At 42.7% G+C, this 23,376-nt stretch overlaps 1 protein-coding gene across 1 annotated transcript in view; it reads left to right on the top strand.

Annotated features, from left to right (window-relative positions):
• Window positions 1-17,650: 17,650 nt before the first annotated feature.
• Window positions 17,651-23,376, top strand: part of Tbc1d4 (TBC1 domain family member 4) — a 136,418-nt gene continuing 130,692 nt past the window's right edge. The window contains exon 1 of the mRNA XM_008848388.3: window positions 17,651-17,719. The gene's annotated coding sequence lies outside the window, so the exon portion shown is untranslated. The remainder of the gene's footprint in view (window positions 17,720-23,376) is intronic.

The raw sequence follows: 23,376 nt of genomic DNA, 5'->3' as shown, positions 1-23,376 counted from the left end.
TGTCACTATCAGTGAGCCACTCGAAATTTGGCCTTGTAGTATAAGACAATAAAAGAAGCACCCCAGGTTTATTTCAAGGGGTAGCCATTTTGATTTCTGACTGATGGCTATGTGCTATGTAACTTTTTTATGTTTATGTTTTCTATAAGCAATGTGCTTCTTAATTTCAAGTATAAATTATTTTGCACAATATCTTGTGAGTCATACTGCAAACTGTTGCACCTGATCCTGTGACCCCCAATGACCACCAAGGAGTCTGGAGAGCATGCAAAAGCAAAGAGCCTTTATTCAGGCTTAAGCTTGGGCCCTCAGATTTCACCGACACAGCAGATCTGTACTGAGAACCCTGATCTAGGGTGGGGTAGGTTTGTATAGGGAAGTTTCACAGAAGCCCATGTGCGCCAAGCATCCTTTAAGATGATTGGATGGTCCTATGCCCTGAGTACGGAGAGGATTCTTATTGGTAGGGGCTGTCTTTAGGGCATTGGAATGGCTGACTGTTATCTGTGGGGCCAGAAGTTTCTGTTTTTACCTTATAAGGCTGCTATTTGCCCGGGATTGCTTGATCTATAGCTTTCTGGGATGAGGGTGGTAACTGAAGATTACAACATGCCTGGGCATGCCCAGGCTTGCCTGAAACAGCTAGTCAAAATGGAGTTAATGCTGTCTTAAGCCAAGAAGATTACAGAAGCAGAAAGAAGCAGTTAGATGAGTCAGGGTCTCAAATTTCCCCCTCTCCTAGTAACTAGGGATGACCCAATCATGGGTCTGGATCATGGTCTCTAATGAGGGGGGGTCTACGGGCTGATACTGGGACCCCAGGACCATGAATTGTACTGCATTCACTTGCTCTCTAACAAAGGCAGTCAGTTGATTGATAATACATGGCCCAACAGTTAACACTAACAGGAGGAGGATTATGGGCCCAGCCAAGGCTGAAAGTAGAGTGGTAAGCCAGGGAGACCAATGCCAGGGAGGCCAATTGAACAGTTGTTCATACCAATTTTGTGGCTTTGTAGGTTGGTATCTGGAGAGGAGTTCCTGGCAGAGGTGTTTGAGGGTTTTTACATTTTCTTCAATAATACTGGACTCATTGACAAAGAAGCAGCAATTTTCCCCCCAAACCATGCACGTTCCCCCCGTTCAGCCGTGATTAGGTCCAGAGCTCACCTGTTCTGAAGCACCACTCCTGCAAGTGAATTCATTTGTTTTTGGAGGAACTCAAGGTTGTTGGTTGTGGACGCCATTTCCTGGTCTAACTTGTCCTGGAAGTCCCCCGCCAGATGATTGGTTTGAACGATAGCCGCAGTTGCCACACTCCTGGCGCCTACTGAGAGGGCGAGTCCCAGACCCACTAATAGGGAAATGAATCGGGCATGGAGGAGAAGAGCAGCCTCTTCCTCCTTGAACAAGTACACCTGGGAGGTGATGATTGCAGGAACACAAAAGGCAGGCTGAGAGGAATTCAGGCAGGAAAAAATGTTCTCCCCTACACCAGACAAAAAGGGGAAGGCTGACACATGCAGTTCCAGAAAGAGGCACTTGTAATGGGCCGGAACGGCTGCACCAGAAATCCAAAGTTGGTAGTCAGGTGATTTTTCAAACAGGGGATCGCCTGCCAAACGGGCATGAGAGGAGTTATTTCCTGGAGTCTTAGAGAGGGTGGCAATAACTGGTACTTCAGTCAGCAAGGGTCTATTGCTAGATGCACAAAGAAAGCAGTTAGAGGCATTGGGGTGGTTGGTGAAGGTTAAAAAGTCCACCACATATTGTATATATTGATTCCAGGTCATGGTTGATTTTATCTGCTCCTCCGTTTTCTTTTCCTGTAAATAATGCTATGATGGGTCAGTATAGGCTGAGCTGCTGGCATGAGCTGGCAGGAAATGTGGAAATCAGCGGTGGGGTAACTGGTAGAACTTTCCTACCACCCCAGTATGCCAACATTCGTCCCAGGGATCGGCAACATATTCGGGAATAAGGTTAGCTGTTTTCCAGTAGGAATATGGACCTCTCCTTCCCTGTAATCCCTATTTGTCCCCAGGTTAGGCCTGTCTCTAGCTTGCAGGAAAAGTAGCAGCACCCTCCATAGAGGGCACTGTCTTTTAAACATGACGAGCCTGTCTGCAGATAACGAAAGCAGACACATTCGTCATTTGTGTGGCTATTGGCATTGGGGTACACTATGATGTCTAAGGGTTCTCGGCAGACCACTAGGGGGCAGTTAGCTGTGCCAATCACCTGGTTTCTCCCCTGGTACGTTTCCCTGACAGAGACTCTCCAGAGCATAGTGTTGGGAAGGTTAGGGTGAGCGTTGCCAGAGGACAATATAGAAGCCATTAAGAACAATAAAGTCTTAGCTTGAAAGGGTTGTCTGTGTCCTTGTGGACTTTCCATGTTTTGGGATCCAGTGCAGTGATCAGCAGAGGGCGAAGGTCATCTGGGTCTGGGTGTGGGCTCCCTAGCTGGATGTGGGTGTGATGAATCCAGGAGGTAACTCCATCTACTTTTACTGCAGTCAGGGTAGTTAGGAGCACCATATACGGTCTTTTCCAGTGAGGTTCTAGAGTCTTGCGGTGAGAACAATAAAGTCTTAGCTTGAGGGAGTTGTCCACGTCCTTGTGGGCTTTCCATGTTTTGGGATCCGGTGTAGAGCTTAGTGGAGGGCGAAGGTCGTCTGGGTCTGGGTGTGGTTTCGCTACCTGGACGTGGGTGTGATGAATCCAGGCAGTAATTCCGTCTACTTTCACTGCAATCGAGGTAGCCAGGAGCACCATGTACGGTCTTTCCAGAGAGGTTCTAGGGTCCCCTGGCGGTGTCTGTGGACGTAGACCCAATCGTCTGGCTGACAGTTGTGTGAGGTAGGAGGAGGAGCAGTCTCATAAATAGCTTTCAGATGGGGCCACACGTCCTTGTGGGCATGCGCCACAGCCTCAGGAGAAGCAATTGATGGTTATCAAACTCAGCAATTAATTCGGCTTTTAAATTGGGGAGGATGGAAGGGGGTTTTCTAAACATGATTTTAAATGGAGTTAAACCTAACAGGTAGGGTGAGTTTCACACTCTATATAGAGCAAAGGGAAGGAGAGCCACCCAGTCCCTACCAGACTCCATGGTTAATTTAGTAAGGGTCTCTTTTAGGGTTCTATTTGCCTGTATGCACAGTGTAATTTCCATTTTGCCCCAATATTTTGGCTAACTCTTGCATTACCTGAGAGGCAAAGGCCGGTCCGTTGTCTGAGTTCAGAAGAGCGGCACACCATACCTTGGAAGAATGTCTTCCAGTAGCCGCTTGGCAACCATTTGCGCAGTCTCATGCTTGATAGGGTACGCTTCAGTCTATCCTGAAAAAGTATCTACCAGAGCTAAAAGATATTTGTAACCCTATTTGCCATGTTTTATCTCTGTAAAGTCCATTTCCCAGTGGGCTCTAGGCTTAGAGCCTCTCAACCGGGTCCCCTGCTCTTTGGGAAGGTTCTCAGCATTTATCAGTCTACAGCTAAGACATCTGAGCTCAGAAGAGCCAGCATACCGTACCTTGGAAGAATGTCTTCCAGTAGCTGCTTGGTGGCCACTTGTGCAGTTTTATGCTTGGTAGGTTATGCCTTAGGCCATCCTGAAAAAGTATCTACCAGAACTAAACGATATTTGTAACCATATTTGCCAGGTTTTATCTCTGTAAAGTCCATTTCCCAGTAGGCTCTGGCCTTGGAGACCCTCAACTGGTTCCCCTGTTCTTTGGGAAGGTTCTCAGCATTCATCAGCCTACAGCTAAGACATTTGGAGGCAACTGATTTGACATGTGATCGGAGGTTCAGAACCTTAAGATGAGCATTTCTTAAGAGGTCTTCTATCTTTTGAGTGCCCATGTGGGTGGTCTGGTGGATGTAATTGAGAAGATCTTTGGCTAGGTTACTTGGTGGGATAATCCTGCAGTCCCCTGTACACCACCAGGCATCAACCTTTTGGGTCATGGGAAGTTTGTGTATCAGCTTCAGATCTTCCTGAGAATAATCGGGTTGGTCTGGTAGCATGGGTGTCCCTGGGCCCAGCAGATGGATAGCCAGGACTGAGGTGGCTTTCAGGGCTGTCTCCTTGGCAACCTGGTCTGCCCTCTTGTTTCCTCGGACTATAGGTGTATCTGTCTTCTGGTGCCCAGGGCAATGGATGATAGCCAGTGTCTTGGGTAGCCATCTTGTTTATTCTTAATAGTCTTCCCCTCAGCTGTGAGCAGCCCCCTCTCCTGGTAGATGGTTCCATGTACATGGGCTGTGGCAAAGGCATACTGGCTATCCTTATACACATTTAATTTTTTGTCCTTGCCCAATTTAAGAGCCTCGGTCAAGGCTATCAGCTCAGGTCTCTGGGCTGAAGTCCCCACAGGTAGAGCCGCCGCCCAGACTGTTTTGGTTTCTGTTACTACTGCTGCCCCCACATACCTTTGTCCATTTTTCACAAAACTGCTGCCATCCATAAACCAAGTGGCTTCTGTGTCAGGAAGCGGCTGATTGGTCAGGTCTTTTCTGAGCCCAAACACTTGGCTCAGGATTCCCGAGCAATCATGCAAGAGCATGTCCAGGTCTGGATCAGGCAGCAAGGTGGTTGGATTGAGGGCTGTGCTTGGGAGAAAGTGAATTCTCAGGGGTTTAAGGAGTAAGCTTTGATAGTGAGTCATCCGGGCATTGCTCAACCAGTGGTCGGGTGGCTGCTTGAGAACTCCCTCGATGGCGTGAGGGGTTGTGATACATAATTCTTGTCCTAAGGTTAATTTGTCCGCATCCTTGACTAGAAGAGCCATGGCTGCTATAATTCGCAAACATGGTGGCCACCCAGCAGCAACCAGGTCCAGTTTGTTTTGACAGATATGCCACCGGCCTATTCCAGGGCTCCAGAGTCTGAGTTAGGACTCCTTTTGCCACCCCTTCTTTTCATCTGTGAACAGATAAAAAAGCTTAGTAACATCCAGAAGTCCTAGAGCTGGGGTGGCTAGGAGGGCTTGTTTGATCTTACTGAAGGCCTCTTCCTGGACCTCCATCCAAATGAAGGGCTCGCTTTCCTGTGTGACTTCATAGAGGGTCCTCGCCAGTTCAGTGAATCCTGGGATCCACAAGTGGCAGAATCCTGCTGACCCCAGGAACTCCCTCACTGCCCTCAGGGAATGAGGGGTGGGTATTTTCAGCACTGTTTCTTTCCTGGCATCTGTAAGCCATCTTTGTCCTTCTTTTAATATGTATCCCAAATAGGTGACCTCTCTCTGGCATATTTGGGCTTTCTTGGCAGATGCCTGATATCCCAGTCTACCTAGGGTTGCCAGGAGGTCTCTAGTTCCCTGCTGACACTGCAAGGCATCAGCAGCAGCTATCAAGATGTCATCCACATATTGTAATAAGGTGTAATAGAGCTGGTACTCACCCAGGCCTTCATGGAGTGCCTCATCAAATAGGGTGGGAAAATTTTTGAACCTTGTGGCAGGCGGGTCCAAGTCAACTGCCCATTGAAGCCGATCTCCTGGTCTTGCCATTCGAAAGCAAAGAAGGGCTTGCTCTCCTTGGCCAGAGGCAGGCTAAAGAAGGCATCCTTCAAGTCTAGCACTGTGTACCAGTTTCTGGAAGGTGGCAAGGAACTCAGGAGTGTGTAAGGATTGGGTACTGTTGGATGAACATCTGTAGCCCACTTATTTACCTCCCTCAAGTGTTGGACTGGCTGATAGTCAGTCAAATTTGGCTTTTTGACCAGCAGGAGAGGGGTATTCCAAGCCGATTGGCAAGGTACCAAGATAGTTTGATCCCTCAGGCTTCAGATATGAGGAGTGATCCCCAGCCTGGCCTTCTGGGACATAGGGTACTGTTTAACTCAGGCCAGTAGGATTCCAGGCTTAAGCTCTATCCAGATGGGGGGGCTGGTGGGCAGCCAGCCCCATGCCCCCTGTCTCAGCCCAGGCTGTGGGGAAATCCTTTAGCCAGGTGGAAACCTCCTCCTCTGGTGTAGAGGCCAGTTTTTGATGTAACATAAACTCATCTTCCAGTTGTAGGGTGAGTACCCGGATCAGGTGGCCTTCTTGGTCAGTCATTTGGGTCCCACTAGGGGTGAAATGAATGTGGGCTCCAATTTTGGTGAGCAAGTCTCTGCCCAGGAGTGGGTAGGGGCACTCTGGCATGACCAGGAAGGAGTGGGACACCTGGGCCTTGCCCAGGTCCACTTTTCTTCGGGTGGTCCATGAGTGTTTGTTCATGCCAGTAGCCCCCTGTACCCAGGACTTTTTATTGATAGTTTTCCTTGGGGCTCAGTTAATACCAAGTGTTGGGCACCTGTGTCTACATGGAAGCTCACGGGCATCCCCTCCACTTTGAGGGTTAACCTAGGTTCAGGGAGGGGATCCGAACCTGACCCCCCTAGTCGCTCATTTCTCTGAGCTCGAGGATTTGCACTCATTCTCAGGCCCTGCCTGGCCTAGCAGGTTTTTCTGGGCACTCTTTCATCCAGTGGCCCATCTTTTTGCAATAGTCACATTGGTTCCTCTGTAACCTTGGTCGCCCTTCTCGGGGTTTCCTACCTGAGTCTGCAGAGAGGTAGCACAGTTGGCGTTCCCGCTCATCAGGTGACTTTGTAGTCGTAGCCAGAAGGATCTTAGTGAAGTCTTGGGTCTGCTTGGCGCTAGCAGCAGCTGTGGCTCAAGACTGTTTGTCTTCTGCACTTTCTCGGTGGTTATAGACACTCTCTACCATTGCCAAAAGCTCCGACAGGGTCTTATCTGCCAATCTATCTAGTTTTTGTAACTTGCATCTAATGTCGGGTGCTGACTGGTTGACAAAGGCCAATATGACTGCATTCTTGTTTTCTGGTGCCTCTGGATTCATGGGTGTATGAGTGCAGAATGCTTCAAGGATCCTTTCTAAAAAGGCTGCTGGGGATTCTGTCTTTTCTTGCTGCACATCACTAATCTTAGCCAAATTAGTTGGGCACCTTGTGGCAGCCCAGAAGACCCCGCCCCATTAGAGTCTGGCGGTAGACCTGGAGCCTTTCCTTACCTTCTGCCACATTGAAGTCTCAGTTTGGTCAGACTAATGGGAAGGCTTCATCAATCTGTGCCTGGTTGGTGGTGGGATTCCCATCCACCCCAGGGACCAGCTTCCAGGCCTCAGTTTGGATCTGGTCCCTTTCCTTGGTGGTAAACAGAACCTGTAATAGCTGCTGGATGTCATCCCAAGTGGGCTGATGGGTGAAAAGAACAGACTCTAACAGATCAATAAGGCCCTCTGGTTTCTCAGTGAATTTTGCTGTTTGCAATTTCCAATTGTAGAGGTCACTGGTGGTGAATGGCCAATATTGCATTTGTTGATCTCCTGCCTCATTAAGGGGTTCCACTGCCCATAAGGGGAGGATGGTGGAGTCTGCCGCTGCTTGCAGCTGTCCTCTCTGGACCCTCCTCCAAGTTTGAGGGGAGCTCTCATCCCTAGGGGCTTGAGCTGCCTCAGCCTCTCCTGGGGGCTCTAAATGCCCCAGTTGTGCTGGCATTGTGGACCGATATGGGGGAGGCTCAAGCAGAAGCTCTTCCTCCATACTGCCCTGGAGAACAGGATAAAGAGGGGTGGACAGCTTAGTTTCACTTCTCTACCACTCATCCTCATGCAGGGTGAGGATGGCTGTCTTTGAACCCTGCAGTGGCAAAAAAGGGGGGCTTTTTTTTTCGGGGGGCTCCTCAACCAGGACCAGCCAGGTTGCAATATAAGGAACCTGGTTGGGGTTTCCTGATCACTTGAAAATAATGTTTTAACCCTGTAAATAGTGGGGAGGTCAAACGTTCCCTCCTTAGGGCATCCAGTGTCTAAGGTTGGCCATTCATTCCTGCAAAGGACAAAGAGTTTCATTTCTAGCCCATTTCTTCTAGCCTTCTTTTTGAAGTCAGAAAAATGATCCTGGAAAAGACTTAAAGGTGTTACTTGACTTTGTTCCATGTCTATAAGTAGGTGAGTCACAAATATCACGAACAACACAGAGACACACACTGACAAAACAATACTCCCTGGCACCTTAAACAAGAACTGAAAGTGGTATGTCAGCCTCTCACTTCTCCGTGGGCATGACCCACCTTTCCCTTTCTAAATTACAAGTGGGATCCAATCCCTATCACATGGGTCCGGGATGTCTCCTGAATCCCATGGCCCGGGGTCTTCCAGTGCATCTGCCTAGACCGCCAACAGGCTAACAAGGTAACTGGGCCTAAAACCAAGTGTGCGCAACACACACAAACAAGAAGACAAAGACACTTACTGGCCAGACCAGGCTCAACACTCCGGGGGTCCTGTGGGGGTCTTGGGGATCCCAGACGAGCCCCCAAATGGTGCACCCTGATCCTGCGACCCCCTCAATGACCACCGAGGAGTCCGGAGTGTATGCAAAAGCAAAGAGCCTTTATTCAGGCTTAAGCTCGGGCCCTCAGATTTCACCGACGCAGTGGATCGGTACTGAGAGCCCTGATCTAGGGTGGGGTAGGTTTTTATAGGGAAGTTTCACAGAAGCCCGCGCCAAGCATCTTTTAAGATGAATGGATGGTCCTATGCCCTGAGTATGGGGAGGATTTTTATTGGTAGGGGCTGTCTTTAGGACATTGGAATGCGCTGACTGTTATCTGTGGGGCCAGAAGTTTCTGTTTTTACCTTATAAGGCTGCTATATGCCTGGGCTTGCTTGATCTATAGATTTCCGGGATAGGGATGGTAACTGAAGATTACAACATGCTTGGGCATGCCCAGGCTTGCCTGAAACAGCTAGTCAAAATGGAGTTAGTGCCATCTTAAGCCAAGCAAATTACAGAAGCAGAAAGAAGCAGTTAGATGAGTCAGGGTCTCACACAAACTCCTTTGACCCTTGTGTTTCTTAATGTGGTAATGCTAAGAAGGGGTAATGCTAAGATGGCTCAGTGAGTAAAGTGCTTGTTCTGCAAGCCTGAAAACCCGAGTTTGATCCCTGGAACTCACATGAAAGTGGAAGGAGGGAACCAGCCCCACCAAGTTGTCCTCTGATCTCCATAAGCCCACTGGGACACACAACCCCACCCCCAAATAATAATAATTTTAAAACTTTAGAAATAAAATGGCTAAGGAGGAATTTGATGGCAGTGTGGACTGTTCTCCCAACAATAACTTCATGTTGTCAGAAGTAACATGAATCAGCAATTGAGATGATTTTGTTTCAGTATTTTTATACAAAATCACACCTTTTTTATTTCCTGTAATAACACAGGATGATGTAATGACTTAAACTCCCTTTTGTTTATTGTTTGAGTTTCATGGGATCTATGTAGCTTATCTTATCATTTTATTTCATTTATAGGTGACAGTGAAAAGGTTTTAGAGACCACTTATGCATATACATGCTATGAAAAGCTTTTTTATCCAAGTTATACTTTATGTAAAGAAGAAGCTTTAATATGGATTGGAAAACTGTATTAAATGTGTCTTGGGTGAATCAAGCAGGTGTGGCCTCAAGTTCTACAGTTCTTGTAAAATCTCAGGCCCTCTTATTTGCTACAAGCTTCTCTTCTCAAATAGATGCTTCCAAATCTCTACTCTCCTCTGTCCTACAACCCCCTAGCAATGTTTTGATTGCATGTTTAAATGGCCTGTTTATTCAGCTAGTGCCATTTCAAAGTAAGTGTATCTTATAAGCTGATTGAGTCATCCCCCCCAAGCCTTATGAAAATTTAGGAAGGATTAGCTTAAATCAGCATTTCAGATGGAGCCAGTGCTATTAGAGTACTAAGTCTGGAAAGACCCTGTAAACATCCTGTGGTTGCTTGACTCTGTAGCTGAGGGTGTCACTACAGCATCATACAATTTTAGTATGGTTCTCTGAAACACTTTTGCCAACAGGTTCCTACCATTAAGCGTTTTGGGAAAAGTCTTTTTCTTCCAATGTTTGTGGGTGTGAAATGACCCTAACAATCCATAGGGAAGACATACAGAAAATATTAATTGGGTTCTGGGAAGACTTCCTGTTCCATTTAATTGCATTAAATATGAACACAGTGGTATTATGTATCTCCCGCTGTACCCTATGTGCATTAGAATTTGAATTATTGACATATTTCCCATATGCTGACCTTTAGGCCTCGAAAGCAAGCAATCAGTTGCAGAGAAGAGCAGTAAACCATGTGTTGTAGAGTATGTGGCACAATTTACAGGCACTTTGTTTCTTTATCTGTCCTGATATGGCCAGTGTCACTCGGGTTTGTGGGATATGTAAAGTGTTTGGTATTTGAAATTAGTTGGAATATTTCTAGCTATAGTTTGTATGTAGATTATGTGTTTTCCTCTTCTTCTGCCACAGTCATTTTTGCTTTTAATTTCCATGTAGTGTCTCTGAAAAAAATGACATGTATTCAGTTTTTTAGTAAGTAAATATAGATCTCATGACACAAACGCATTAATTTGGTGTGGCACTCCATGACCATCTTCTTAAGCAAAACTAGCGCTGTGTGGTTTATTTATAGCTTGACCTCTGTCTTCATTGGCTTCTACTTTATTTGGGGCATAATTCATTAGGGTGATGGGTTGTGGTAGTTCAGGGTCAGCTGAGGAGAAGAACGCAGAAGAAGAAGGATTGTCCTGATCTTTTTGTATGTCTGAGACCTGTCCATACTGGGCTCATTGTGTGCATGCTGGCAGCTGTGGTTCAGTGGGTCACAGTGGACCACAGACTGAAAGCACAGCGACCTGTAGACGGATTGCCATTGTGTTGAAGAGCTTTCAAGTGAGAGCTGATAAAAATATATCAAATATTATTTATTGTGGCACCATTTGTGGCATGATTATCCTAAGCACTTATTGTGGTTTATACACCCTAGCAGATTTAAATATTATAACAATACTCTAAGAATGCTACTGTTTCCTTTGTATAAAGCAACAGAGTTTTAAGGTTAGTGGAAAATTAGGATAAGAACAAACTTGGGAAGCAGATAAAAAATTTGGATTCTGAAAAATCCTTCAAACTTTTAACTAAGTGGAACATCTATTTATTTTATTTTGTGCATGGGTGTGTGCATGCGTGTGTGTGTGTGTGTGTGTGTGTGTGTGTGTGTGTATGTGTGTTTAGAGTTGTTCTGGGTTAAGCAGTTAATTCCTGAATTTCTATCTGGACACTGATCATTTTTAACAGCCATGTCACCCTCTACCTCCTCCTTACACATAGCTATTGTATGTCTACACTAGAAAGGAAGACATCTTTTTTGGGGGACATAATCTTCTGAACAAAGAAATCAACTAATAAGTGAGTTTGGTGAATTTCTATGCAGTCAACATGCTATAATCAATTGTATTTCTATACAGAAGCAATAAACAAGTAAAAATGATGTTATGGAAGCAATTCTATTTATAGTTTAAGTATAAAATTTGAATAAATTTGACAAAGGAAGTGCAATATTTGTACAATTAAAAGATAAAAACCATTGAGAACTTTAAGGAAGATCTAAATCAATGGACAGATATTGATTCCGTGCTCCTGCCTGGACAGCAATAGCTGTGAAAGTGGCATTTATAAATTGATCTGGACATTCACTGTAACTAATCCCTATCTGAATCCCAATTGGCTTTCTTGGAGTCGTATTGAAACTGATCCTCAAAACCATGTGCAAAGATAAGAGATCTTTAAAACCCTAAATAATCTGTAAACATAAGAGCAAAGAGAATGTAACACTTCCCATTTTCAAAATTTACTACAAAGCTACAGTAATCAAGACAGTATGATACCCAGATAAGGATAGATATACAGAATAAGACTCTATTACTTTATCATCAGTTGGTTTCTTAGCAAAAATGCTTTTTTCCCTTTCCTCTGTTTTCCCTGCTCAAGTTCTGTGCCCAGGAGTCTCATCAGTTTGGGTTCTTGTGTGAGGAAGGAGTCCTGGAAGGTCAGTTTTCAATGACTGGACCCTTTGATTTTGCTGTGGGTCCTTCTTACTCAGGACTCATTGGCTGGAGAGGGTAGTCCCTTCTACACCTTAGTTTATCAAGTCCCTTCTACACCTTAGTTTATCAAGGACTTGTGGAAATAAGAGGTAACTACCACCGAGTTACTTATTCTACATGTACCCAACTGAGTGTGCTAGACCCTCAGTTGACTTTATGTTCTGGGTCTATGTTCCAAATATCCATAGCTGTAGATTGCTTTTTCTGTCCTAAACTTTTCTTGTGGGCAAATAAATCACTTCTAGTTTCTAGTCATGACAGACCTTTCTGATCTGATGGAGTAGAGGGCAGAGAAAGTGCCTGAGCTCTTTGTCTTTAATGGATTACGTTTGTTTATTCCTCCACTCATGAATTACATAGATGTTAATAAAAAGAACTATATAACTGTCACAGATATATAGTTCACCAAAACCCTACTTGGAAACCACTTATGCATTGTGGGCTAGCTAATGGGATATGCTAAATCACCCTGCTGCTCACATCCTTTCCAGCACAGGCCTTTTGTTATTTCATTTCCTAGATGCTCCATGTTTCACTTCGTTTTTGTTCAGAAAACTGTGCCGAGGAAGAAATGAAGGACATAGACCTGAAATGGGCTGTCTTTCAAGACAGAATATTTACTGCCATTCTGACAAAGTCCATCAATGCTTCAGCTCCAAGAGGAGTTTGATGAGAAACTCAGTTCCTTTCACTTTTCAAATCCAGGTGATGTTCACTATTCTTGGTCAAATGTCACGGAAGCAAATAATGAAATTATGAGGAACCTGTTTTTCTGTATGGCTGGGAAGCTGTTTAGTGCTACTTTTCTGGGGCAGATTCTTGGACGCATTTCTTAACAGATTCCTTTGAGATAGGGGCATGTAGTTAACTTGTTAAAACAGCAAAAAGCTTGAAGCCTACAGCCCTCACAGTTGGATGTGTTAGACTCTGCAGCTGTCTGAAAGTCCCGAGTGGCGTACTTCAGTTCTAGGGGAGAATTTTGACTCTCCTGTGCTAGTGCTTGTCATGAGCAGCCTTCCTAAATTAATGCAGCTGGGGAAAGGAGATATATGGAAAGTACAGGCAGCCACATTACATTTCAATTAAATGGAACAAAATGCACAAAAATGGCAGCGATGTTTTAAAAAGATGAATGAAGAATTATAGTCTTTGTATGTCATGCTTGAGGTTATCGAAGCCCTTTTTAATAGTCTAATCATTGGAATGGTGACATACATACACATGTACACAAATGTATATATGATGGTTAGTTTAACTTTAAATAGATGTAGTTTTCATTTAAAGTGTCTATGTATTTATGGCCCTTTTGTGTAATAATAAAAGATGATTATGATAAAGGTCACACAATATAAAAATACGAAGTCCCTCAAACTACTTTCCTTCTAGTCATTTCTTAGGAAATTATGCATACATATATTATGATATATGCATTGTAATTTTTGTGAAAATTCTGTAATACTATTTCTACAATATTGAACTTTAAAAAAATCCGATCTCATGTCTTGTTTCCAGATTGATGTGATTTAATAGTCTGCATTCGCCCTTTTTGTGTCACTAAGTATATTAGATACACAGTAGCCCAGTGTGAGAAAGGTGTTGAGGGCACAGCCATCCCACACAAGCTGTCCTTCACAACCCTTAGCTTCAGTGAAGTCACTCAACAGCTGTCAAACCAATTGCACAACTGCTAGTGACATGAAGGGCAGCAGCTGGTGGACAAGTGTGACTGTCTCATTTCTGCATGTGGCTGGAAGGACAGCAGGTGGACGTGTTTCTACTATTGAAATATTTTAAAGAATGATCTACATAAATCTAGAGAAGAAATAATTATTGATTTAATTTTCCCTTATTACTTATCATGATTACTGTTAACACTTTGTATGTTCCCCTTTTTGTGCCTTCTATCAAGAAATTAAGAGCTTACAGAAATTCATTTTTATGTTTATAATTTTTTGAGGGGCAGTGCATTCATAAAAGTGGAATTATGTGTCGGGTTGTTTGAAGATGTTAAGCATTTTGCCCAGTGATTTTACTAAAAGCCGATTCTAGTTGAAGGCTATAGCACTACTGTCTGTAGGCGTCTGGTATATATTTCCCTGGATCTTGTTCAGCAGAGGATGCAAGTTGTTATTTCTTAATCATTTACAAAACTAGTATCTTCCTGATTTAATCTATAGTTCTTTAATTATTTTTGAACTTAAATACTTCTCTCTTATATTTATTTTACTATTTCTCTTAAAAATGATCTCCCAGACCTGAGTCTTCTCAGTTCAAGTAGTAAATACAAAATTTTGAATAAACACAAAAAGACACGAGAGATTGGGCTGAATGACTACTCTTTTATAATGATGCTGTGAACCCAAATAGGAAAGAGAAATGAGCTAATTTTAATAAGATCCAACCTAATTGGAATTTGCAAGATAAAATATATGGAAGTACTTTTCTTGGTCCATGTATTAGTTATGCTGGGGCAGCATGCAGATTTTGGAAATGTTGGAGTCAATAAACAATTATTTACATTTCCTATCTTTATTCTTTAATGTATTTGATAGATCAAAAAACAACATATAAGAAAACTCCTGAAATTAGTTTACTTAAACAATATGAATGGAGTCCATAGCAAAAATATTCTGTTTAGTCATAGTGATCAACTAGTTGTTAGCCAATCTTTTTACTACTAGCTATGAAGATAGAACCAATAATTATCTTAACCTTCCCTTCCTTACTCCAAAACATTTCTCTAAAAAGAAAAATAGAAGTAGGAAGCTCTGTTGGTGAGTGATGGCTCCAGGGGAGCAGGAGTCATTTTTTTCAGAGTTGTAGCCTCTGAGAGACGACTCATTTTCTGACAAATGGTCGATAGCCATGTGAGACTGGCAGTTCTTAGCTTACAGGAGCATTAAGGGAACTCAGTGGGGTTTATAAAAAGAACATGGAATTGAGAGGGAGTAGTCTTGATGGGAACAGGGGAGGAATTGGAGTAGAGGGAAGGGGGGTGAATTTGATCAAAGCACTTCATATGTATGTATGAAATCCTCAACAACAACAGTAATAAAGAAGTTCTGGTGTGGTATCACTTAACAGGGAAGCTGTAGATAACAGTAACCTAGTACATATTTCAGAAGGCTGGAAGAAAACCTTTTGGTGTTTTCACCATAAAGAAATGATAAATGTTTAAGGAGATAGAGATGTTTACCTAGATTTAAACATCCATACATGTATTAAAACTCCATTAATATGTATAACTTTTATGTCTTTTTTGTACCTATTAAAGGCCTGGTGTGGTGGCTCACGCCTTTAATCCCAGCACTCAGGAGGCAAAGGCAGGCGGATCTCTGTGAGTTCAAGGCCAGCCTGGTCTACATAGTGAGTTCCAGGACAGCTGGGGTTATAGGGAGACCCTGTCTCAAAAAGACCAAAAAAAAAAAAAAAAAAAAAAAAAAAAAAAAAGCAAATTTAATTAGGGAAAGTAAATTTAATTTGAAAATGAAATGAATGATGTTATAAAATTGAGGACCTAGTGGGAGATGAGAAATGAAGAGAGCCTTGGCTCTGGATGCCCAGATACCTGGCCCGATGTGGGACATGCCATCTTACACGGGTGAGAGGTAGTTCTGTCTCCTGGTTTGGTTTATTTTGGAACAATCTCCAAAAGGCTGGCCTTAAGCAGTGGGCTGTGTATTCTCCCCATGACTGCAGATTCCAGACATACTGTGATCTTGGACTGTGGTGTTCATTAACCCAGGGTTTGATGATGGTCAGGCTTCACAGCTTCCTCCTGTTTTATGGGAATAGAGGATATTCTTACACCATGTGTGTGCGTGTGTGTGTGTCTAACTTCACCCCTCTGTAAAATTTCTTTTCCTCTTCCATGCTGAGAACTTACATAGTTTTAGATACAAGACTATATCGTTCTTGTATATAAATTTTATCCTTTATTTTGTGCTAACATAAATTAAAGTACACATACAAAGTACATGCATTTACTAAGGGTGGGAGAACACATAGAAAATAAAATGCTGTAAAAGTCAAATTGTGGGGCTGGAGAGATGGCTCAGCAGTTAAGAACACTGGTTGTTCTTACAGAAGACCCGGGTTTGAATCCCAGCACCCACATGGCAGCTAACAACTGTCCGTAACTCCAGTTCCAGGGGATCTGTCAGCCTCTTCTGACCTCTGTAGGCATTGCACGACATGTGTGCACTTACCTACATGCAGGCAATACACGTATACACATTAAAAAAAAGTTTTTTTTCAAATTGTAATTGTATGCACTAAATAAAATATTTGGACTGAGACAGGCATATGATTCTTAAAATGGGAAACATGGTCAAAAATCTCAACTTTATTTCATGCTTTTCCCTGAAGATATTACCTGTGAATGAAAGTATTTATTAGACTACAGTCACTTAATAAAAAGATTTATGTGTGTGTATATGTGCCTCCATAAGTGTATGTGTACCATATGTGTTTAGAAACCTGCAGAGGCCAGAAGAGGGTATCAGATCCTCTGGAGCTAAAGGTACAGGCAACTATGAGCCCCTCATGTGAGCTCTGGGAACTGAACCCAGGTCCTGTGTAAAAGCAGTATGTACTCATAACCACTGAGCCATCTCTCCAGTCCCTACTGCAGTCATTTTTACAGACCTGCTAAGTTCTTGTATTGAAAGAGCTGGGAAGCATTCTGTGAAGAGTTCTGTTCCTATGGAATTTTTCTAAAAATTTCAGAACAGGGAGGGATGTGGCTAATGAGGGCATGGTCCCCTTGTAACCTGCCCTAAGCTCTATTTCTCTGATTGCTTGTTGTAGATGAAGAATTAATGTAGACATTTTAATCTATAATCGATTTTATTTTAATATAAAATATTTTAAATTAACTATCAGTAGAATTATTTTACCTTCTTCCTATAAGTCAGAATGACTCTAGAGAACAGGTACTGTTTTTATCTGTGATCTTGGGGTGCCCTTGGCACAGGGATTGTGAGCTACAGCATACACATAGCTTAGCTAAATAGGTTTGGGATAGGCAGAATGCTCTTTTGAAATGCTCATTTGAGCCATCGTCTACAAGTTTTCATGATCTGAGTCCTTACTTTAAACACTCTTTCATTGATTTGATAAATGTTCCAGTCTTCAGAACTTAGGACGTGTCTTACTGGAATTCATAGTGTAGTTTCCCCTGATTGCTCTTTTATTCTCCAGTAGCTGAAATGAAAACCAAGATAGAAACAGAAAGCTACCCCAAACCAACAGCATCTTCATTATCTGGAGTGTAAACTGGCTACACTCTGTGAATCTGTATTTCAGATAATTATTGCTAAAAAGAGATTTTCTTAACGAGAGAGTATTACATATGCATGTAATTCTTGGTAGGAAAGACCTGATCATGCAGGTTTTTTTAGGTGTAGATGAAATACTGTTTTCTTTCAATTTTGCTTTGCTTACAGCTATTGAAAAAAAATGGCCTAATGCCAAGTTCATTTAGCTTTAGGGACTAACTGAAAATAGTTGCACAAATAGTCCTTGACTGGGAAATTACCCTCTCCAAACAACTCATGCAGACACATTCCAGCAGATGTCCTTGGTCTCTGTTCTGCCCACTATTGCAGGAGCCATCATGGCAGGGAAGCTTGGGGTTATGGAGATGCTGGGAATTTCTCTCCTCGAGAAAAGGGAACTTCAGGACAGATAAGGGAGCTGATCCTAAAGACAAGCTCCCAAGCAGGCTGAGTGTACAGCTGCAGCAGGAAACAGGTAATATGTATACCTTTCCCTTTGGAAGACATTTTCCCTCTGTTTCTGACTTATTTTCTAAAAGCATTTTGAGAATTACAGCATATTGAAGGTGGATCATCAAGGTTTAGATTTTTGTCTAATATGGTATTAGGTGAAGGAAACCGAAGCTTGGTTAGAGTGACTTGTACAAGTTCCCCTCCCTCCCTCCCTCCCTGGCTTCCTTCCTGTCATCTATCTATCTATCTATCTATCTATCATTATCTATCTATCATCTATCATTATCTGTCTATCATCTATCTATCTATCTATCATCTATCTATCTATCTATCTATCTATCATCTATCTATCTATCTATCTATCATCATCTGTCTATCATCTATCTATCACCTATCTATCTATCTACAATCATCTATTTATCTATCATCTATTTATCTATCTATCTATCTGTCTGTCTGTCTGTCTGTCTGTCTATCTATCATGTATCTATCATCTATCTAATCTATCTATCTATCATCTATCTATCTATCATCAATCTATCTATCTATCATCATCTATCTATCTATCTTCTATCTATCAATCATATCTTTCTTATGTGTATGAGTGTTTTGCCTAAATGTATGTAAATATACACTCATGTCATGCAGTGCCTCCAGAGGGCAGAAGAAGGTGTCAGATTCCCTGGAACTGAAGTTACAGGTGGTTGTTAGTGACCATTTGGGTGCTGGGAATGGAACCCAGGTCCTCTGCAAGAGCAGCCAGTACTCTTAACCACTGAGCCATCTCCCTAGCTCCAAGTTTCTGTTCTTAATTGTGGCAGAATACATATATTTAGATTCTAGAAACTTACCCCAGGTTGTTCCTATTAGACTTCCTTTTTTTTTTTTTTTTTCCCCTGGGATGCTCATTGCCTATGTGGACCAGGCTGGGGAATGTTTATCCTGTGTGTAACTAAAGGCTAATGAGAATTTTCAGCATAGACTTGGCACTGTATTTTCAATTAGGATGAGCATATTGATAATGATTTTAATCACAGTGCATGTTGGAGAGTGTGTCTACGGTGAATGGGGAGAGATGGCACATTAGGAAGCTCCTGAGTGTAATTCATGAAAGGATGAAGAGTTAATGTACATCATGTGGTTGAAAAGAAGCAGGAATGAGTTATAGCAATACTAAAGAGGTAGTGAGATGGGACGTGTTGATTATTTGGATATTGTTCACAGAAGAGGATGACGGATCTCAAATTAAGTGTTGGTTTTCTAGGGTCTATAACAAACCATTTTACCGGTTGATGACTTACTCCAGCAGCAGTTTCTCATTTGTTCCCTGTAGCGCAGTTTGGGCCCATATGGTGAGGATTGCTCATCTCTGTTTCATGGCATACGCTACAGCTGGAATTTTCAGGATGCTGTTTGCCCTGTCCTGAGTCTCCAGTGAGATGACTGCCATGTTGGAGCCAGCTGGGAACTCACACTGCATTTTCTCTCCAACTTTAGTTTCCTTCCAACATATCAGTTTCATAGAAGTGTAGTGGTTTTTTTTTTTTTTTTTTTGGGTCTTTTTGAGACAAGTTTCCCTATAGCCTCTGCCTGGGATTAAAGGTGTGCGCCACCATGCCCAGTTTTTTCTTTTTTTTTTTTTTTGTTTTTTTTTTTTTTTAAAAATTACTTCATTCTATTTTAAGCAAGTTTTAGGTTATTTCAGATTTAATTATTTAATGTTATTTATTTATTTATTTTTTGTCTTTTTGAGACAGGGTCTCTCTGTAGCCCCAGCTGGCCTGGAACTTGCTATGAAGACCAGGCTGCCCCCCATCTCACAAAGATTCAACTGCCTCTACCTCCTGAGTGCTGAAACTAAAGATGTGCACTACCTTGGCTGGCTTTAATTTTTTTTTAATTGAATTTTTGTGCACTTCATACAAAATATCTTAATCATCTTTATATCCTCTACCCCATCTGCAAATCCCCCATAGCAGTACCACCAGATTTCATGCATTCTGTCATGTATGTTAAGGCTTATGGAGTCAAGTTTGTGTACCCAGATGTCCCTCCGTGATAGTTCATCCACTGGGGTCTCTAGTCAGCCTATCTATAGTCTCTTCCCTTAAAGATCAGCTTTCCTTCACCCAGCAGCAATTAGCTGCCAATAGTTCTTCAACTAAGGTTGGGACCTTCTGTCCAGCCACTTCTTTTTTTTTTTTTTTTTTTTTTTTTTTTTTCTGATTGAGTGGGTCTTGTGCCTGCTGACACCATTGCAGTAAGTTCATATATATGATCAAGGTCTTAGAGATGTAGAAGGCTCTGTTTCCTTATGAAATGTGATGCTTGGTCTTTTCCCAGAGTTCAAAAGCAAAAAATAAAAACTTCCTCGATACAGGAGGAAGTACACTCTCCTGTAGCCTATATGTAACCTATATGTAACCACAGTCTGCCTTCCAGCCATGAATATTCACATTCCAGGCAAAAAACTCTCCCTCCCTCCCAACTATAGCCCTAGGCACAGACAAAAATACCAGAAATCCATTCACTGAATCATATTTGGATACAGAAGAGGTGGGTTGGCTACACTTTTTCAGATATAGAGACCTGTGAACTAAAAGCACAAGTTATATACCTTCTCATCCCTACTCTCTAAATAGGGACATCAGTGCTGTAAGACATTTGCAACTGCCCCCACCCCTGCCCCCATTCAAAATGATATGCCGGAGTCGTTTATGGCATTACCTGACAGGAATGGTCCATAGCAAGTGTGAAAGTCAGCTAGTTCTTACACCTTTGGAGATAGGAATATTCCTTTATGGTGTCCAGTCCTCACTGGGGATGGTTTTCGGCGGCTCTTGACTCATCTTCCACATCATCTTTCCTTTCTAATAGCAGTGTTTGTATCTGAATAGCCTTTTCAACCTACCTACAGAAGGTGAAGGGGGCATCCAGAGACCTCTTTTTATTTCATTTCATTTTAGTTCAAGCTAGTATAGCTCTGGAAGACTTGATGAGCTTTCTGTATATTTGATACAAGTCACACCAGAAATAGCTTTGAGTTAGATGGGTCAACTGAAGGCTGTTTTTAGTTATTATTTTCATTTTATGTGCATGAGCATATTGCCTGTGTGAATGTAACTGCACCCATGTCATGCAATGCCTGTGGAAGTCAGAAGAGGGCATTGAATCCCCTGGAATTGGAATTAGGGATAGTTGTTAGCCTCCATGTGGGGTGCTGGGAATCAAACCTAAGTCTTCTGCAAGAACAGCCAGTACTTTTAACTGCTGAGCTATCTCTCCAGCCCCAATTGTTTTTATTTTCAAACTCCCACCCTAGTAGGACTCTATTTTGGTCTTTGTCTAAGACAACTTTTAACTTTGCAGGGACCCTACAGATGAGAAATGGGTTTTGTTCTGGACCCATGACATCCTGACTTCTTCACATTTCCTCCTCTTTCTTTTTGAAAACCGAGCAGTTCCTTCTTTCAGAGTGGCTTCCTCAGTGCCCTTCTGGCTTCTACTCCTCCAGGCCATACGAGCATCACACAAAGCCCACTCCCAAAGCCAGTGCCACATGCTCTAGGTTTCTGTTGTAGCAGCACCCCTCTTGTAGTTCTGAATTTTGTATTGCATTTTTGTATGACAAAACATCCACAAACTTAGTGCCTTAAAATGACAGTGATATTTCTTTACTACTTTGCAATCTGAGTTCCCCTGTGGTGAGAACAGAGCAGCTCATGCTCATGTGACATCTTCAGGGACTGGATCTTCAGAGTGGCATTGTCACCTATGGTTGGGGTCTCAGCTGCACTCTTGAAATGTTTGTGGAATGACCAGGTGTATCCTTCTTCCCAGTGGTCTAGCTTAGGCTCTTTCTCAGAGTGGTCATCATGTGCTAATCTGACTTCTTATGTAACTGCTGTGTTTTTTTTTTTTTTTTTTTTTTTTTTTTTTTTCTGAGTGATGCAGCAACCAGACATTCTTAGTGTCTGAGCTTGGAAATTCCAGAATATTCCTTTAGCTGAATCTATTGTCCACAGTGGGCACAGGACCAGCCCAGATTTAAGGGAAGGCAAATGGCCTTACCTGTGTATGGGAGAATTGGAGAAAAATTGTTTTCTCTAATCCTCTAAACTAGGATAAATCTCAAGGTTTTGTTCCTTTCTCTGTGTATTAGATAAGTACTCCATGCCTCAATTACCCATCCTAAGTCAGATTTTTCTGGTTTAGGTAATTCTTAGAATTTTTGATACTATTTACTTGGTTTTCTGGGTAAGGTCATGGTATACTCAGGGATGCATTTTAGAGAAAATTTCCAAAGAAAAAAAAACAATAAACAGCAACAATAGCAACAAATCAACACCCCCAAATAATAAACAAGCAAAAAAGAATATAGAACCCAAAAGTTGTAGACTGCCATTTTCTTTTCTTTTTTTTGACTTTGCATGTATGAGATTTTTTTAAAAAAATAATTTGTTGAGAATATCATATATGCATATAAGATGTTTTGAGTAAATCCATGCCCACTCTCTCTGCTCCAACTCCTCCCATATCTCCCCATCACTTTTTTTTCTGATAACTTCATGTGCTGGATAGCTTTAGTGTCAACGTGACACACCTGGGGTGAGGGAGCCTCAATTGGGGAATTGCCTTCATTGGACTGGCCTGTGGCCATGTCTGTGGGGCATCTTCTTGATTGTTGTGTGATGTGGGAGGGCCCAGCGCATTGTGGGTGGTGCCGCCCCCGGGCAGATGGGCCTGTGTTGAATAAGAAAGCAGGTTGAGCAGGGGCCAGGGGAGCAAGCCAATAAGCAGCATTCCTCCATGGCCTGTGCTCCAGCTCCTGCCTCCAGGTTCCTGCCCCGAGTTCCTTCCTTGGGCTCCTGGATGAACTGTGAGCCATGATATGTAAGCTAAATAAACCCTTTTCTCCCCAAGTTGGTAGTGGTCAGAGTATTTTGTCACAGCAATGAAGAAACAAACCAGAACACTTCATGTACTCTTTCTTATTATTTTTTTCTTTCTTTCTTTCTTTCTTTCTTTATTATTTTTTTATGGGGCTTTTGGCTACTCTACCATTCCCCCCCTCTGAAGAGGTAATCCTAAAATCCTTAAAGGATTATATAAAAGCTCTCAAATATTTTCGACATTTTTGGCCTTTGGAATGGAATATGTTGCTAAGAGGTCCAAGGACATTGTGAGTTTTAGCCAAGAGATTGGCTCCTTTTCTTTGGGGTCTTTTTACCCTAACTGCTTAGCCAATTCCTACCTCCTGTTCTTGTCACACCATCCTCTGAAGGGGTTACCCAAATTGCCAATAGGGAATAGGAACGCAGACCGCTCTGGCTTCTTCCATGCTGAACAGGGACGCAGGGTGAGCCAACTGGAGTACCCCTTCAGTGGGTCTATCTAAAAGACTCCCAGATTGCATAACTCTTATCTATAAGTGGGAAAGTCTGTCTTAGTTTGTTCTTCATTGCTGTGACAAAACACTCTGACCAATACCAACTTGGGGAGGAAAGGGTTTATTTGTCTTACATCTCCCAGGTCGCATGCAGTTCATCAGGGAGCCCAAGGTAGGAACTCAGGGCAGGAACCTGGAGGCAGAAGCTGGAGCACAGGCCATGGAGGAATGTTGCTTACTGGCTTGTTCCCCTGGCCCCTGCTCAGCCTGCTTTCTTATTCAACACAGGC

Source organism: Nannospalax galili, unplaced genomic scaffold (assembly GCF_000622305.1).
Source record: "Nannospalax galili isolate Female #2095 unplaced genomic scaffold, S.galili_v1.0 scaffold552, whole genome shotgun sequence".
Taxonomy (NCBI): domain Eukaryota; kingdom Metazoa; phylum Chordata; class Mammalia; order Rodentia; family Spalacidae; genus Nannospalax; species Nannospalax galili.
This window is presented reverse-complemented; position numbering and strand designations above follow the sequence as displayed.